Source organism: Lates calcarifer, linkage group LG20 (genome assembly GCF_001640805.2).
Source record: "Lates calcarifer isolate ASB-BC8 linkage group LG20, TLL_Latcal_v3, whole genome shotgun sequence".
Taxonomy (NCBI): Eukaryota; Metazoa; Chordata; class Actinopteri; family Centropomidae; genus Lates; species Lates calcarifer.
In genome coordinates, this window is record NC_066852.1 from 7,119,141 (window position 1) to 7,136,855 (window position 17,715).

The 17,715-nt window shown below is 39.9% G+C and overlaps 1 protein-coding gene across 1 annotated transcript in view; it reads left to right on the forward strand.

Moving 5' to 3' along the window:
• The window catches only part of cxadr (CXADR Ig-like cell adhesion molecule), a 37,684-nt gene that overhangs the window by 286 nt on the left and 19,683 nt on the right, over positions 1-17,715 (forward strand). The window lies entirely within an intron of this gene.

Here is a 17,715-nt window from a genome sequence, read left to right on the forward strand (position 1 = left end):
GGTTAGCCGTGGTCAGTAATGTGAACGCGGCCGAAACTTGCCATTTTCTTTAAGTTAGAAATACGGATAACTTTAAGTTCCATTATCTCATGTTAGTATGGTTAAAAATAGAAGTTCCTCAGTGGTTAATCAAACGAGATCTGTATATACTTTTTAAAAAATGGCCAACAGGGAGTAACTCTGACCCAAGGTCAGTTTAGTGAGCTAGCACACCAGAACAAGGGTCCGGCTAAACCTAACCGGCTAAATTTAAATTAGTTTAGTAAAACTGCCGCTAAGGTAAGCTATAGGTTAAACAAAAGGTTATTTATAAATGTTGGGGTTTCAGCCTTGGTTTCTGTATCATCAGAAAGGGAGAGAAACGCAAAGAAGAAAGAAAAGAAGACCGAGCAGATAACAAATCAAAGTTTGCTAACGTTATCTCATGCGTTTTTGGCGTATTAATCGCAATAAAGTGACATTGGTTTAATTTGCATCTCTCATCAGGCAAACCATGCCAGGAGGGGGTCATGAGGCTAATATTATAAACAGGATGAATGGTTTTAAAGATGTGCAGAATTGTAATTTAAAAGCCCACAGAATTTAGACAGAGATATAAGATTTTTTGGGATCATTTCCCTGTGCTAGAAATCTGTGTATTTCCGCGTGATGTCTTTTGGTTTATCGTCTGGTGGTTAACACAATAGTTTGATCCGCATTTAAACCTCAGGCGACAGGACTTCAAAGTACGGGCTTTTTGTCTGCCATCTGCCAGCAGCGCTGACCCCCGCCCTGCTTCCCCTGATCGAGATTCGAGGGTATCACATCCAACTTAACCACATGTTTGCTTGTGTTGACAGCTTTGTTTATGTTGGAGTCATTTACTAATTTAAACCTATCAACGTTAAGACCCTCATTTGATGAAAGTTTAGTCCCAGTGACCCTCATGTAAGAGGGTTTTTGTTGTTGGTTGATACTGTGGGTGGGCAGAGAAGAGTATGTGCTGTGTAACCTTTGATCAGAATGGGTTATTTTTAAACCTTCCTTGTTTGTATTAACTGTATTAAGTGAAATTGAACTATTCGTCATTTGGCTGAGAAACACTGTAAAGGACAGAGAGCTAAGGGAATATCTTTTTGGGAACCACTTACTTTCTTTTTCTTTAGCTTTTTCATCAGAAGCATCGTGGAGTAAATGATGCAGTTATTATTTGTAAGAATAGTTCAGTTGTTATTTTGATTTCCAAAAGGTTTCTGTTGTGGTTTGTTTTGTTGGTGTGCAGGTGTCATCAGAGAAACAAATGCACAAACATTGTTGATCAAAACTATATGATAGTAATGTTAGTGATACTTCATTATTAAAATACATTAGTCTTAATTTATTATTGCTGTTTGTTAATTGTGGTAAATGTACGAGTTAATTTCATTGGTATGGGTGTGGCTGTGTAGTGCCCTGGAATTTAGACTGAAACTAGTAGATCACTCCTCCCACTCTAAACAATACTGTGAAACTTTTGCTACAGGACTGTCTTTTGGCATCAATCAGTGACGTCCTGTGGTAGTTACTGAAATATTTTCTGAGATTTTCATGGGAAGCCACAGAGCCATGGTCAGGCCAATGACATTCCAGTCCGCTGATTAGTGAAGAACTGCATGTAATGAAGAAGCGCTTTGTTTAGGATCTTCCAGCAATCTCTCCATGTAAACGCTGGGGCACTGATTGTAGTATAAGGTTTAAATAGTGTGTTGTTAGTCTTCTTTTGTCTCTTGACTCACATTGTTGTGTACACTGGTTTGGGCTCATTACCATCCTAATGGCATCATGGCCTCATCATTTGGACGCTGTTCCACTTCAGCAGACAAGAACAGTATCAGCCAGACTCATAGCATTCTTTTAACATGGCTTAGAAATACACAGTAATGCACTAACCTCTGTTAAATGGCAAAATAACACGTAGGGTCTTTCTGCTCCATTTTCTTTGTTCTATTTGTCCACAAGGCATCAAATTCAATATAACATATTGACAAAAGAATCAAAATTGTAATAGATGTAAAATCCTTGAAATTATAACCACTGTTGAGGGTTTAGAATTTATGTAAGTGCAGATGATGTTAATCTAACCATAACATTATAAAATGGAATTAAATTTCATCAATTTGTGTCAAGCTGTCATTGGATAGGATAGATAGATTGTTTTTCCAGGTTATCGTGACCTCATGTGAGCTGTCTCTCAACATTAGATAAATATCAAATATTTGGTCTGTTGCAGTATTCTTGAAGACTTTATGTTGACTGGTTGTGGGCATCTCAGTACACACAGTGTTAAATGCAAATAACAAGCAGTGTAGCTGTGAAAATGCTTCTTTGACAGTTCCCCCTTTCTTCTATTTATCTGTGTTTTTAATATGACACTGGAACTGTTTGTAATGACATTAGATGCATACACACATACTCCAGACTGTTTCATCCAAAGGCTGACACGTGACAGTAGTTCTGCTTCCAGTATTTTCAATACATTTATTTGGATGAAAAAGCCACTACAGTTTTTAAAGAAGGTAACATGATCCCTGCTCCAGCCTAGTCCCTAGTCTAGTCCCAACTAATCTCTAATCTATCTTTAAAGACCTTGTCCAGGAAACATTATGTGTTTGTCAGTCGTAAGACGCTGTGGCTAGCGCTTTCTGGCATGTCTGCCCACTTCTTCCTTTCATTTCTGGATATCCCATTCGGCAGTCAGTGCTTTATGCATGTTGGAGTCATTTTCCCTGTCCTGGTGCTCTCTCCACCCCCCTCCACTCTTGGCTGTTTGGGTCAAGAGTGAAGCCACTATCCTAGGACAAACAGAAAACTGGTGAAACTGAGCAGGCGCAGAAAGCAGTTACCTGATAAGCCGACAACCAAAGGTCCCGGCCAGGACCTGGTTGCTTGGTTACCTTTTGAAAACAGACACGCACATCTAGGGAGTGTACTGTGTGTGTGTGTGTGTTTCTGGTTGTTCTAGAAAGCTACCCTCACCCTTGCTTGCACGTATGTATTAGGTGCTATTTTCCTGCTGAAAAAAAAAAACCCTGTTGTTTTGCACAGTAGCTGTTGCAGATGTAGTGAATATCTTGATATAACAGAGGTTTCATGACTAACTGTTTTGGGAGGAACAATTCTCACTCTTACAGCCATGTGTGTATTGTAAGGTGATAGGGCCCGTGAAGGAAGAGTTACAACCACAGAGATGGTTGGAGGCATGAACAGCTCAACCTGAGCCATTGTCATTGCCCCCACGGAGACAGTAATGACTTGGGGTCACATTCACTTGTCATGACCCAGCAGTCCAATGCCACTTCTTGCCTCCTGTTGGCTGAAACATGTTGCAGCCGCAGCTTCACCTCTAACCAAACATCTACCCACTCTGCCTGGAGCCCCCTGTCCTTGGAAATGAAGCAGGAACATGTAGAATCGGATTACACTCCAGGGACACTGCTTTGTCCTCCACAATCTGATGATGGGGACAACTCTGCATGAATATTCACAGCCCTGGACGTTAATATTTTAGCATGCCAGCCCTGTACAAGCCATGTGCCAACTCCTGTTCACCTTTATAGGAGTGTGAAACGCTGATGCCACCTTTACCACACCACATTACCCTAGCTCTCCCGTCTTTCCTCCGTCCATTTCATGTCTGAATTACTGAATGAACAAATTGCTGCCTGCTAGAGAATCAGTGAAAATGATTAATAGTGGTGCTTGTTTCTGAGTCCTGTTAATGGCTGTGCAGCCTCTCTGTATTCAGAGCTCATTCCTTTTTCACAGGTAGGGAGTAAAACTGCCCTCTGGTCTGCTGCCAAGGATTCTTGTGGGTAGATTTATTGGCAAGAATTTGCTTGAAACCCTGAGTCATAAAGTCAATGTTATATTGACAGATATTTCAAGTTTGTGTGTCTTTTAACTTCTGTAACTCTCTGGCAACAATATTGACCAACTGAGGGAACCAGACTCCCCAGAGGCATGCAAATTATGTGCTGTATTTTCCAATAAGCTTAGCTCTTGAGCAGTTTTGCCTACATGACACAAGTACTGATCAGTTCATAAAGGTCATGAGTGAGTAAATTGGACCTAGGAGAGCACAATGTACTGTAAGCATCAGCTTGGATGCTTGGCCACTTTGCTTGTGTTGTCCTACCAACCATCTAAAACTCAAAAGTATTAAATATCTGATGATGTGAAAACAAAGAAAAGCAGCAAATTCTGTGATGGTAGTTCAGCAAGCATCAATATGTGGTCAGAGAGCAACTGACCAAATTGACCATTTGCTAAACCCCCTCCTCTGAGCAATGATTACAGTTAGACTTTGATCTTACATTTTTCATTATCATACTTTCCGTCACTGAGGATGCTGACCTTTTGCCTGGGACGTGCAGCTTTAACTTCAGTTTTAGCACATTATCATGCATGTAGCCATAAAGTGTGTGTTTAAAACCCTTTTACGAGGCTCTCATTTTAAAACAAGTCCGTGGGAAACATTTTAAAAATGAGACAGAGACGGCTTGTTATGAGGTAACATTAGCATAATTAGCTAGTCAGCTAACTCAAGTGGAAACTTACAGTTGCCAGCTAGAAATGAAAAGCCAACTTTTTTAAAAAGCACAAGATGTTTCAAAAAATGACTTACAATTTTCAGTGGTAAAGCTTTCACTGTTATCACTGCAAAGTGCATATGTGCCGTGAGATGATGGAAAGCTGGAAACATGAAACAATAGTAACCAAATTGGGACAGGACTTAGCAAAGAAGAGCAATTGAATCAACTGAAATTTGGCTCCTGATGAACATATAATCTGTTGGAGAATAAACTCACATTAGTTTTGGCTTGTGCTGGTTTGTGATCACCAGGACTGTTGATTGAATGGACAGTCACTGATTGTCTTTTTCCCTGCTGATGTGAAAGAACAGTGATGATGATCACCGTCTATAAGCACAAGCGACTCTGCACTTTAATTTAAAGCAAGCCGATTGCAGATAAAACCCAGCACCTCCATTCTCCATATGCCTGCTCACCAAAGCTTTGCTCTGCGCACCGGTGTCCATAGCATCCGGCTGTGTTGTATTCCAGCTCCGACATGGCTGCCGGAGTCTATCTGCTGCCACTCCAGCCAGTGTGTGTGTGTCTTGTGTCTGTGAGCCACACATTACCCCAGCCCTTTTTCCCACTTCTCTATCTTTATGTGCCAGGTCTATTTTTGCACAATCGGCTTAAGTCTCTTAAGTGTGAAATTTACTTGTGAATGTATATAAATGTCTGTAAGTGTTGACTCTTGAATTTTTATGCTTTTCATTTGGTACTGACATTGGCTAAACACACAAACAGTGAAATAAGTTTTTTTATGGTAAATTCAGTCCAATCCCCTCCTGTCTTTCATCACATATACTGTGTTTTAATGCAGCTGAATTCATGACATAGTTGTGCTCATTTACAGATTTTTCTGTTTCCATTGTCAGACATTGGTAGTGTCAAAGTTCTTCATAAATACTACTTTAACCAGCAGTCAAACTGTTGTGCTGCAGGTAAAGTCATTATCTGGCAAAACTAAACAAAAATACAGGTTAATGACACAAGCTGTGTGAGATCAACTGTAGTGACATTTAAAATCAGCAATGACAAAATAACTTGATCTTAATTACAATATCATGCTATGAAAATACAGACAATTGTCAAAACTGTGCTTTGCAAAATTCATATAATTTTTAAGGCCATCATTTTGGAGGCCAGTGTTAAAATTCAGGACTCTTCTTTTGGGGTTTTCTGATTATCCAGCAGTGCAGCCCCTCAGGTAGAAGTACCAGTGTTTTTTCCTATCACTCCATGAATTTTATGCCAGTTGCATGTATTAGCAGCACAGCTGAAAAACACGAGTGACCTGGATAACAGTGACACTGTTTTGTTGCCCTGTTAAAGGCAACATGACATTGTTGGTTCCTCGGGAGAGACTTAGCATTTGTACTCTCACTTGAAAATTTGTTAAAAAGTTTTTCTCACAGGTTTCTTAGGATCCAGCTGGGATATAAGCATTGCTTATTTAAATTAGAGGCTAAGAATGTGTGTGAAGACATTAAGTTTTTGCTTGATGTTATATGACTGTTTGCTCCTTTCAGCATCTCAGTGTTGTGGGATGTAATAAAAATTGTAGCCTTTAGGAGCCATAGACTTTTTAGTGTTGTCTGATTAATGCACTGTTTTTAAGAATTTAAACAATAATTGAATAATTTTGTTTGTTCATAATTTTTACACGTCCTTTGGAGACACAAAGTAGACAGCTCACCTCTGACATTGTAATCATGACTGCTGAAATGCTTGAAATACAAGTTGAACGGGTATTGTGGTGAAGGAGAGATGTTTCTTCTGCTATCCATGTAACCTATCAGATAAAACAAGGTCACTGCGGTGCTGATTTTCCCTGCTCTCTTGAGTCCATCGGTCATCATCACTATGTCGCACTGTTAGGGCGATAAACACCTCCAAAGCACATTCATCACTTAGCCATTTGACGCCCAGCTCTGCAGCACCCACAACGCCCTCTGCTCCTAATGAGGAATAATGGGCTCTATGAGAAATAAGCTGTTCACGGCAATGATGATAAGGATTTTCACGATCCTCATATCTCAAATGAACATCACCAGAATTCCATTTTTCTGTAGATAAATGGAATAGAAGCAGAGAAGAAGCAACACACCATGCAGTGAAGGAGATGTGAAGGATTTTGTCATAAAATGCTGTATAATTATTTAACAGAAATGGTACCTGGAAACCATTCAGTGTTCAAAATGCAGTCACAGTTTAATGACGACTCAGAGCTATGATAAAAAAAAGAAGTGAATTTCTAATGTGGCATTCATTTTTTCATGGTAATTCTGTTTTTCAAATGTTGGATGTCTCATGGTGGATTTAACATCTTCAGTCTTTATTTGTTTGTGTGCTTTAGCACACATTATAGCACACTGTGTGTATTGTCTGTTGAAAGGGAGGAATTGCCTGTTAAAACTAATGTGTGGAATTACAAAATATTCCACAGCCAGCATCCAGCTCTCTAAATCATTACTCTCCTTCCCCTGTGCTTGAACTTAGGATGTTTTTTCCACACTTTATGTATTCTGGTTATTTTGCATAATATTCTCACGGCATCTGAGCTAGCCATGTCTGTGTGATGATACACAGTGTGGCAGGCATGTCCCCAGGGTGCTGCATCTGCAGGTGCTGGTGCACAGTTTGTTTCTGCTTACCTGCTAGCTAGGTGTCAGCTCAGCTCTACACATGTTTGAACCACTGTTAGATTATCTATTGTGCAGTGTTAAAGAATTATGCTTACTAGTAGGCTATAAATGAGGAGAATAATCACTGTATCATGTAGAAAAGACCTGACAATTTATGCTAACAACAAATCCTTTGTTGCTAGTTGTGATGGATGTGTCATTTTTGAGATAACCACTGTATATTGTATTGTGCATGTCACATTATTATAAGCTAATGTCCAGGCATTGTCTTACACAGAGCTGAGTTGTGGGAAGATGATTGTATTTTGTCTTCCAGCAGTAAGCCCCCACTCGCTCCGCTAAGAACATTAGAGTTAATTGTGTGTCTAATCTTGAAAAATATTATGGCTCAGAAAATAAGCGACATAAGCAGAAGGTGGGGTGAATTTTTGGAGGAGGAGGAGGGGGTAAAGCAGCTGTTGCAGGAGCCATTTTTAGCACCTCCAGCTCATTGAAAAACACTACACATTGTCGACAGCGTGTGATGGGAAAGGCAAATAAGTGTTGTCTGTAGAGTTATTCTTTCTTGATTCAGTCCCACTCGATTTTGCTCCCTGTGGTGCTGATATTCAAGTCGGTCTTTGTCTGTCTTAGTCTGATGTTTAATCATCGTGTCAAATTATGTAGTTATGCTAATAACTCCTGTCCATAGAAAAACAGGATTTGTTATGAAAATGCCTGTTGCTCTGCACAAAATCCTGCTCTATGGTTTTTTTTACAGGGGTATGATTGCTTGTATTGTAGATTTAAGACTTATATTAAAGTGGTTGTGCAGTGAAATTTTATGATGCAGGCTGAATCTTGTTAGGAGTGTTAAGGAGTATTGACACAAAACGACACAGAATTAGAACCAGAAAATCCCATTTCTTGTCACATAATCAAGCTGGAGCTAAAGTGAAGCCAAAGCCTGCAATGCTCACAGTTTGGACTCTGAAGAGTACAGATATTAAATGTTGATTTGACAGGCTATGCAAATCTATACTTGTTATAATGTCTGTGCGTTGTTTATGCATCATCAAGTGAATCTCATAATTTCCCTAGATTAATTTTATAGTGTTGAAATATATACAATGCTGTTGGTGTGTTTGCAGATGTTGGAAGATATGACAGAAACAAAAGCTATTATATATGCAGGCTGTAGCATTTTTGCAAACCGGCCCTAATCTCTTTTGGAAATATGAATGCAAGTAAACATGTTGTTTCATGAAAGAGCATTACATGAGATTAGATTAGATGAGACCTTTCCCCACGGGGGTATGGGTCATTGCAGTAAGAGAATAGAAAAATACACCACTCTGTTGTTGGAGTACCATGAATGTGTAAAAATGATAAAAATGAACATTTGGATGATAATATTTCTTTATGTTCTCATAGCTGAATGCTCTCTGATTCATACTGTACATGCAGTGTTCTCATTTTCAAACTAGTCAGCCAGATTATTCAAAAAGTCAGACAATGCATTTTTTACAAGTTTGGAGTGCAAATGTATATTGTAATGTCCATTTTAACAGACTCAGATTACTTTCATTAGCTTACTATTGTTTTACAACCAGGTGTCCAAACTAAGTGTGACGAGTTTACCACCTTCCATTAACTTTCATCACATAGTTCTTTTCTTCTTCCTCCTGCCTCTAAAGTTATTACTCCTGGGCCTTGTCGGATGTATAGGTGTAAGGACCAGGACATCTGCTACAGTTGGGTATAGAAAAGGCTCACTGCCTGAACCACAGCAAGGTCAGCAAGCCACAACCGACATTTAATTACTGTAGTGCATCTCGCCGCCATGTGAGGAAATCGGCAGCTGGCCCAGTCGCCCTCCAGAGAGATGAGATTGAACTGAAAATATCTCTGTGACTGGCTGGTTTATGATGGTCAGAATGCACATTACTGCACAACCTTAATCACTAGTGCTGCTGTTTTAATAAGCAGCACACAGGGGCCACCAGGCTGCAGTTGTTGCTGGTAAGTTCCTGAAGAACCAGCTGTTAAGTGTCTTAATGGAGGCCATGTATAATTCATGGGCACACACAGAGCAGTGTGGCTGGCTGGCTTTCTCTGAGTGGCCAATAATTGGAAGGAGAAGAGTAAACCCCCACCTCAGTCATACTGGCACTCAGAGCACCCAACTCATTTCAAAAGGTGTAGAGGCACATCAGCTCTACATTTAATCCCTCTGGGACAGGACATCTATCTGATGTGAGTAAGGAGATGATTTATCAGTGACAGTTAGGGCTGTAACACAACTCAGCAGCCAGAGTTGTAGATTAATGACCCGTGGATACATAAAAAGAGTGTGTTGCTGCCTACAATGTCACCTGGCATTTCATCAACTGAAAAGTACCTGCAATTCTTTTAATCAGCCATTTGTCGGGTAGGACTGTAACATCCCAAGAGCTTTAAAGACTTTGTTAGAAAGATATGTGGCTTTTGTTTGAACATGAAAAGTCCCTGATAATCTCTCGGCTATAAGATCAAGTGTGGGAAATATTTGCTGGATACCCTTGACCTGGATCTAAGTGAACCAGTTCCCATATAGGACCCAGTAAGATGCATTTATCCAGGACAGAAAAATCTTGTACTGTAGTCAAGACAACCCATCAAGATCAACACAGCACATTTACTCTCAGGTTGTCTTTGATTCAACATTTTAAACCCACATCAACATGAAATCTGTTGTTTATATTGCAACATTAGGTGAACAGTCGTCATTGTGCAGTGCTTCAGTTGCTTTCACTGAGATTATGTACTTGTCAGCCTGATCCAGGATGCCCTATAAGCAGAGTTTGGCTGCCTGTCTAGACTACTCAGGGGTCAGACCTTTTTAGATGTCATTAGAGCCATCGGGGAGTTGGCTTGTATGGCAGGTTTCAGGCAAAAGCACTTTACTACATCCACTAAACACTCAACAGCCACACGACCTTGCAGAATCTTCTTTAGGTGTCAGGCTGCTTGTAAGTGACATTTTTTTTCCTTTTTGCCACATATGTTTAACAAGATGTAGTTAGGATGGCATAAAGTCAGCTTCACACGGAGAAGGAGCAGTAGATGTACAGTATTATGCACATTCCTTCTCTCTTCCCATTTGGCCAAAAAGACAGCAAAACTTGATTTTCTTGTTTGTCCTGAAAGATAGAATTTTTGTTTCCTCTCTGAGGAATGTGGTGATTTTACATTTACAAAGAAGTATTAAAGAACTTAGGGTTATACTCCATAAGATTTTCACAAGATCACACCGCATTCTTACAGTCAGCATTTTCCATTCAGTGTACTCACATTCAGTAATCATCTGTGTAATATTTATTGGTAATGTCTGAGTAGTAATCAGTAGTAAAACCTAAGCCTGAAGGATTCACAGGCCAGTGTAGCATGTAATCCAATGCAATTTTATCTCATTGATTTTCAGAACTGTTTTAAATGACTGCTTATGTAAACAGAACATCCTACTTCCACTGCTTCACTTAAAAAGCATTCAACCTGCGAAATATTTAGTTGGAAAGCAGCCACAGGAAACACAGTATATTTGTCACTGAAGTTTGTGTTGACAGCAATTGTTTATTGAAAATGCATCCACAAAACAAAGTCATTTTCTGCATTTCTTGTCAGTGGATGAGTAATGGAACAGTCAGGAGCAGCCATGTTGAGCTGTTAGATAAAGAGATGTAGGAAAGTGGCTGCACACCTCCACTTCCTCCTCAAGATAACCAACTTCTCACTCAGGGTGCTGAACTTAAGCGAGCATGCACTGGAGACTGATACACCAGCTGTTCTTCTGTTGTATTTCTGACTAAATAGCTGCTCACAGAGTGTCTGCTGTGATATTATTGTTAACCATATTTCTTGTTACCATGGTAACAACTTCCGGTCCAGCCAAATTAAACATGACTAAAATTTTAAGCATTACAGCTTTGATGACTTGACTGTGCTCTTATTTAAGTTCTTTAAGTGGAGAATAATATAGGGTGTTTCAGACATTATAATACAACCTCTGTTGAAAAGAAGCTCATGCTTATTTGTTTCTGAAGTTGACATCATTGGAAACTGAAATAGATGATGAAAGATGTTTTTTGTGCAACTGCTTTTAACTTAAGTGGTTGGGCTCTTTATTGCATCGCCAGTATCAGCTTTACTCTGCCTATGTGTTACAAAATGGTGCTCTTTGATTCTGAAGCAATTTCACGCTCTGGAGTCCAATCTAATATGGTAACGTATATGTTGATGTGCACTGTGTTTAATGTTTTCTCATGGAGTTTGCAGTGATCAGGTCTCTAAGATTCTTTTTACAGATGCTTAGGTTGTGGAGATGGATCTAATTAGCCTGTACGCAGACTATCAAAATAAACTGTTCACTTGCTGCCGCACATAGCGGCAAGAATCTTGAATCCTTGTTTGATTCTGCGCTCTGCGTCTTTAATGGGCTTACTGCATTTATCTCTACTGTCCAGACTTTCCACTCCTCTTTATGAGTATGACAAGCCTCATCTCATGCACAGTTAAAGAGCACAAGATGGAGAATAAAAACCGTCACACTATGTCATGACCAGATTTGTGGGAATGCCTCTTGTGCAGGATAACTAAACTAGTGCAGTGGAGTTATTTTTAACATTCCCAAACGTGTCTTGTCACTTAATGGTGTATGTAGACAAGAGTGGTCGTTTCGAGTTCTCTCCTCATGTCTGGGTTGAGAATGCGAGCTGGAGGCATGAATAAACCCAACAGTCTCGGTTAAGCTGTAACAACAACTGACAGTCTTTGCCTGCAGCTTCCTACAGGGCTCAGCACTCAGGTGCTTTTACTACACCTGCCTCAAAGAGCCTCTGAGTGAAGAAGACTCCAGCCTTGAAACATCAGGCTTGTTTCATTGCCTGTACAGAGAAAAAAGAGAGGAAAGAAAAAGGATTATCCATCTTGTTATCTTTTAACAGCAGCCTTATCTTGATGTCCTGCTGTAGTGTCTCCCCCACACAGAGGACAGGAAGGGACTGTCTGTGTTGTTACACTTTCACAAAGACTCTATTCTGGCTGGTAGAGAGTCCTTTGGACAGGATAAGAGGGTTTAGAGAGAAGGGATGTTATAAATGCATCTGAAAAGGAATTGATGTATTAGCAGTTATTACAAAGTGATTTGTCAATATACCGTTTCTGCCTCAGGCAGCTTTCAGCAGAAATCTTTTCAATGAAATGAACTGTGTTGGTCGTGTAGCCTCTGACAGCACACTCTGGGCATCAAACATTTACAGGACTGTATATTTTCTAGCAATGTCCAGAAGACCACCATCATGCAATATCCTTTAGGCGGGTAACCTAATTTTAGACCAGAATCTAGAGGAAACAGCATGAGCAAGGCAGACTAATTGACCACCTCCCAGCCAATCCAGCCAGCAGCAATACATGCCCCTCCACTTCATGGAAAATAGGCTGCTGTGTAAATCTAACACAGGCAGTTGTAATATCTTAATCTGCAGGACTTAGCCCTCTCCTACACAAAACTTAGAAAATTAACTGTAACCATGGTAACTGAAACTGATTCAAGGGAAATAATGTTAAAATAATAATGTTATCTGAAATAAATGCAATTTTAATCTTTCAATTTATTGATGATTTTCTTTATGTTGAGTATGTTACTTTCAGTAGTGGTCAGACTTTAAGTTTTAAAATGTCCTGTATTCCATCTGATGGAACAAGGGGAGTAACCCAGGAATTCACTGGGAGGCATTTGTGTTTGAATTCTTGATATTTTGCACATGCCTGTGAGCTGTCTGCAGTCAGGCCTCACACCTTAATCCTTTTAGTGGTTTGGCTGTGAGCCATAAGAATATTTTCCTTTCCATAGGTGTTTACTTAATATATATTTTGTGTATATGTGACCAGATTTACCTCCAGCACCTTTTTAAGAGAAGTAAAAACAAGTCCCCATTTGATTGAGCACAACATGCCAGAGTTGTTTGTGTTAGTGATTAGTTTCAGATGGTATGAGGAAGAAGTTTCTTATTCCTGAGAAAGGCAAACCTTACTAAACTTGTTGATTTTTACAGCCTCACAGTTATTAAAGTGAATATGCTACAGTGAATCATCTAGCCCACCTCAGACTGAGCAGATGAAATGTCCGAGCTCTAGAAATTCCAGAAATGTATAATTGTCTCTCTCCTGAAGAGATGCAGAGTTTTTGTAAAATTCCATCACTAATGATGCTGAAAACCAGGCTTGTTAGGAGCTCCAGAAAGGACTTCTAATCCCTAATTTAGCTCTGTGTTTCAAGGGAAATGTTGCAGGATGATATTCACGCTCTGTTGCTTTAAGCTGACTTCTTGTGTGTTCACCTCTCTGACATGATTAAATACAGTTGTGAGAATATTTTTCTTCTTCTGTATACTCACATATTTTTCTCGTCTTCTGTATCACAAATGTGCATGTGACAATGTATGTTCTCCCAAAACCCCCAAACAAGTCTGAATGAAGTAGCTGCACTCTGCTGCACTTGTGTCTCAGTGTTTGATCAGCAACACTGCCTCTTGATCACAGTTGGCATTGTGCCCTGGGGCCCGGACAAAGGCTGGGCTGGGGCGCCGGCGGGGGCCTGGTCTGTATCAGACACTTTATTTGTTTTGGGGGATGGGGGATAGGATAGGCAGCAGCATGGCTGTCTCCCCTCAGTGCATAGAAACCACTGTGTTAGGAGAGAGACGCCCCATGACTACACCCCACTGAGACATCTGGCTTTAATTTGTTTGGTTCATAGTAAACTGCTGGAAGCTTAGAACATGAATACCTGCCTTTTATAAACAGCATTTCTTTCAACAGCCTTACCTATTTCTCATTTGTTTTGTATTTCATCAAATAACTTTTTCCAGGTTTTGCATGTGCTCAGAGTGATCCTGTTGTAACTGCATAAAATAAAAAATAAGAAAATGCCATGGTACTAAACGCACCCTCTTGGCTTTCATTTCTCAAACAACCTGGGTCAGAGATGCATTTCATCACATCAACAACATGGGATTGCAGTTTGTCTCCAATCCTCTGCAGATTATGGCAAATAAAAACTTTTCGTGGACAGTGTCAAACAGAATATTCTGGCAGGTCAGCAGGACTGAAAGCAGTCTAATGTGGAAGTAAAAAGTGAAGTGACTGTCTCACACCTTGTCCCTCGCACACTGACTGATGATTGATTTAAAACCCCTACCTTGTTCACTCCTCCTCCTCCTGTAATGAGGATTAAGTGAAATGTTTTTTTTTTGTGTGTGAAGCATATTCGTACATTGCACCATTTCTTAAGTCATGCAAACTGCTTTCACGTGTTCAGTAATTGCTTGCAGGAATAGCAGAATTTTTGTTTTCCCTGCATAGTGAGGAGGACATGATTTTGTAATTACTCCTCTGGCATCTCTGACAGAGGTAAACGCTCCAGCTGTTTCATGTGTGTATCTCCTCTGTGTCACAACTACATCTACAAACAAGGCACACTGAATATCTCTGATACGTCATATTCAGCACTGTCATTCTCCTTTTCCCCTCTCTGTTTTAATTTCCTCCTCACGTGACTATACTGGCACATTTGCTGTTGTTTCCCATGTGGATGTTATCAGCAGGGTATCTGTGTGCTCCTTCTTGGACTGGCATCTTGCCTATCAGCTTTATGGCACAACCAGTCACCATCTCACTATATCCCTGGGCTATAATGAATCCTGAAGGACACAAGCCTTTTATATGTATATTGTGTGCGTGTGTGTGTGTGTTTCCACAGGTCTCAGAGACACTGGATACTCTTATCTGACTCTTCAGGGTGCTCTAGATAAATTTGCCTCCTCTCACAGGGATGGGGGGGACAGAGGGAGGAAGGGATGTAGTAGGGTTGGCCAGGGTTATTTTTAGTGGTTTGTGTCTAGCTTTAGAACAATTATGGTGACAGAGAGATTAGACAAGCAGCAGCTGCTTAAATCCACTGTACTACACCTTGTAAAATGATAATGCATTCTATAAATATGAAGTACAAAATCCTAGGGCCATAACTTGAGAGTCATTGTGGTGAGGACTCTACTTTTTTGATTGACCATTAAGGAACAAGCCAATGAGACATCCTTCCTGTCCCTGATCTTGTCCTTTCTCTTTGCCTTTTGTCCTTTCTGTTGTCCCTTTGTTCCCTTGATTGTTCAGACATCTGTCTTTACTGCTTTTTAATTGATAGTGGGATTAGTAATCTAATTTGAATCTATATAAAATATGATAAAAAAGTCCCCCTTTGATGATTTATTAAAAAGTTTATTGTAGCGGCAGCAGCAGGGAGGCACTAATTGTTTTACATTGAAAAATACCAAGATTATTATTAAGGCCAGGCTTACATAAATTAAGTAATTACATCACAGTTATTGTATCTGTTGATATTAATGGATTTGTGCAGTAATTGGTTGCTGTGGACATTCACAGCAATGGCATTAACTGCACCCCCCATAGGCTCGTCTAAAAGCTGTCAGATGCTCAGGCGGCAGAGTAAAGTGCCTGTCATTCGTCACCCCTTCATCATTTAATGTTCAATTATGTCAAAACAGCCTTTAGGTCATCCACACTGGGAATTGATGGCAGCTCTGTGTGGCAAGTGGAGCTTTCAGGCTGCATTACAGCACAATCAGTATGGTTCAACAGTCCCAGCCCTCTGCAACACTAAATAAACCACGCCAAGCTCTCATTCAGGGCACCCACATTGCATCAAATTGAATACTTTCAGCAGGGGCACTGGGGCGAGCATTCAGAGCCTTCTTTTTGAGCAGCAACCAAGTTATGAAGTTATCCTCTGCTGTGCCCGAAATAATTGATGTTCTTCAGCATGGTCACAGGGGATTGGCATGCCTGTTTATGATGGGGAGAGTGTCTGTGCTTTTTAATTTGCTCATTCCAAAGCCCCCAGACTGCAATTTCACTATAATGAATCACTAATGTTCATCCCACCATCATTGGCCAAGAAAATGTGCCACACTCTTCAAAAGCTCTGTCATTCTTTTTTCTCTGTGTTTTGTCCTTATGAGAGAGATGCTTTCTTTTCATTTGCCTTAAATAATATTTTATTTCCAAGATTGTTGTAGTGTCTGTGTATGTGTTTTTCAAGGAGCACTCAACTGAAAATATTTCTGCTTGCAGCGTTGTTAATAGGAAAGCATGTAAATACATAACCACATACTTTTCTTTGTTATTATCTATTTGGCTGAAATTACTGAAAGTACTGCAGCTGAGGTGTACATCGGACCAAATGTAAGAGTAACTGTGTTAAAGATATGCAAACCTTTCAAGCAGGTAAACAGAAGTAAATCCCAGTTCAATGTTGCTCACCTTTTTCACCTAGCCGAGCTTTTTCTTGTCGCTGTTGTTGCTTTGTGAGCCTGAAATAGCTGCTGCCTTTATCTCCCCATGGTAAGACTTGGCTTTTCAGACTTTACTTCCAATGATGCTCTTTAAGGTCAAAGAGTATAGAAAGAGGCTTATGATCCACTGTTACCACCGCCAACGCTGTCAGGGTCTTTAGCTTGGCTAGCACAAGGGTCGGGAGAGGTTAGCTTGTCAGTGTCTCCTGGTTTCAGGGTTTACAGCTGTCTGCTGAAGCTTCTCCTTACCCCACAGCTTAACCTTATGTCTGTCTAGAGGATCTCTGACAAATCACTTCTATGTAAACAGTATCCATGCTTAGAAATCTATGCACATGCCATTAAGAAACTAATCTTTCTTTGCTGCACAATATAGCCACACTAGACTGATCGATGAACTGGCCAAGCTGATATTAGCTTATGTAGCTAATATGTAACACTGTCACTGTACATGTTGGCTGATAAGTAACTATCAATTTCAGTGCAGAAATACCAAACTAGGTTTGAGGTGATTTAACAATCCTATTAGCATTACATACACCAGAGAGCACTGACAGAATGATTTTTTTTCCCCAACCATTCAGTATGAGATATATTCTTTTTTTTTAAAAAAAAAAAAAAAGATTGTATATGTGTTTATGTTCTGTTGACTGATAGGTCTTAAAATATCAATGCCAGTATTGTCCATCCTGTATTGTTACTGCAGACAGGATTTCTCAAATGTTTTGGTTTTATTAGTTACAGTGACATCTTCAGACTGCAAATTTTTCAATTTTAAATAGGGCTGGACAATATGTCTAACTAATAAATAAGTAATGTAGATAGCAGGCTATATTAGCTGTCTTGATTAATGACAGTCTTGTAAATTGTGATAAGTTACACTGTGGACACATTCAGTTCTGGTTATGAGAGGTGAAGCCATGAGAGTTGACTCAATGTGCAGATTCTACTTGAATTATGAGGTACTGGCAGGCCATAGCTGTGTGGGATAACCTGTGTTTTTAGATTATGCATAATTAGTTCAGCCTTGCAGGTGGTGCAGGATTCGTATTATTAATACTCCTCTATCTTACATATAAAATAATTTTTTTT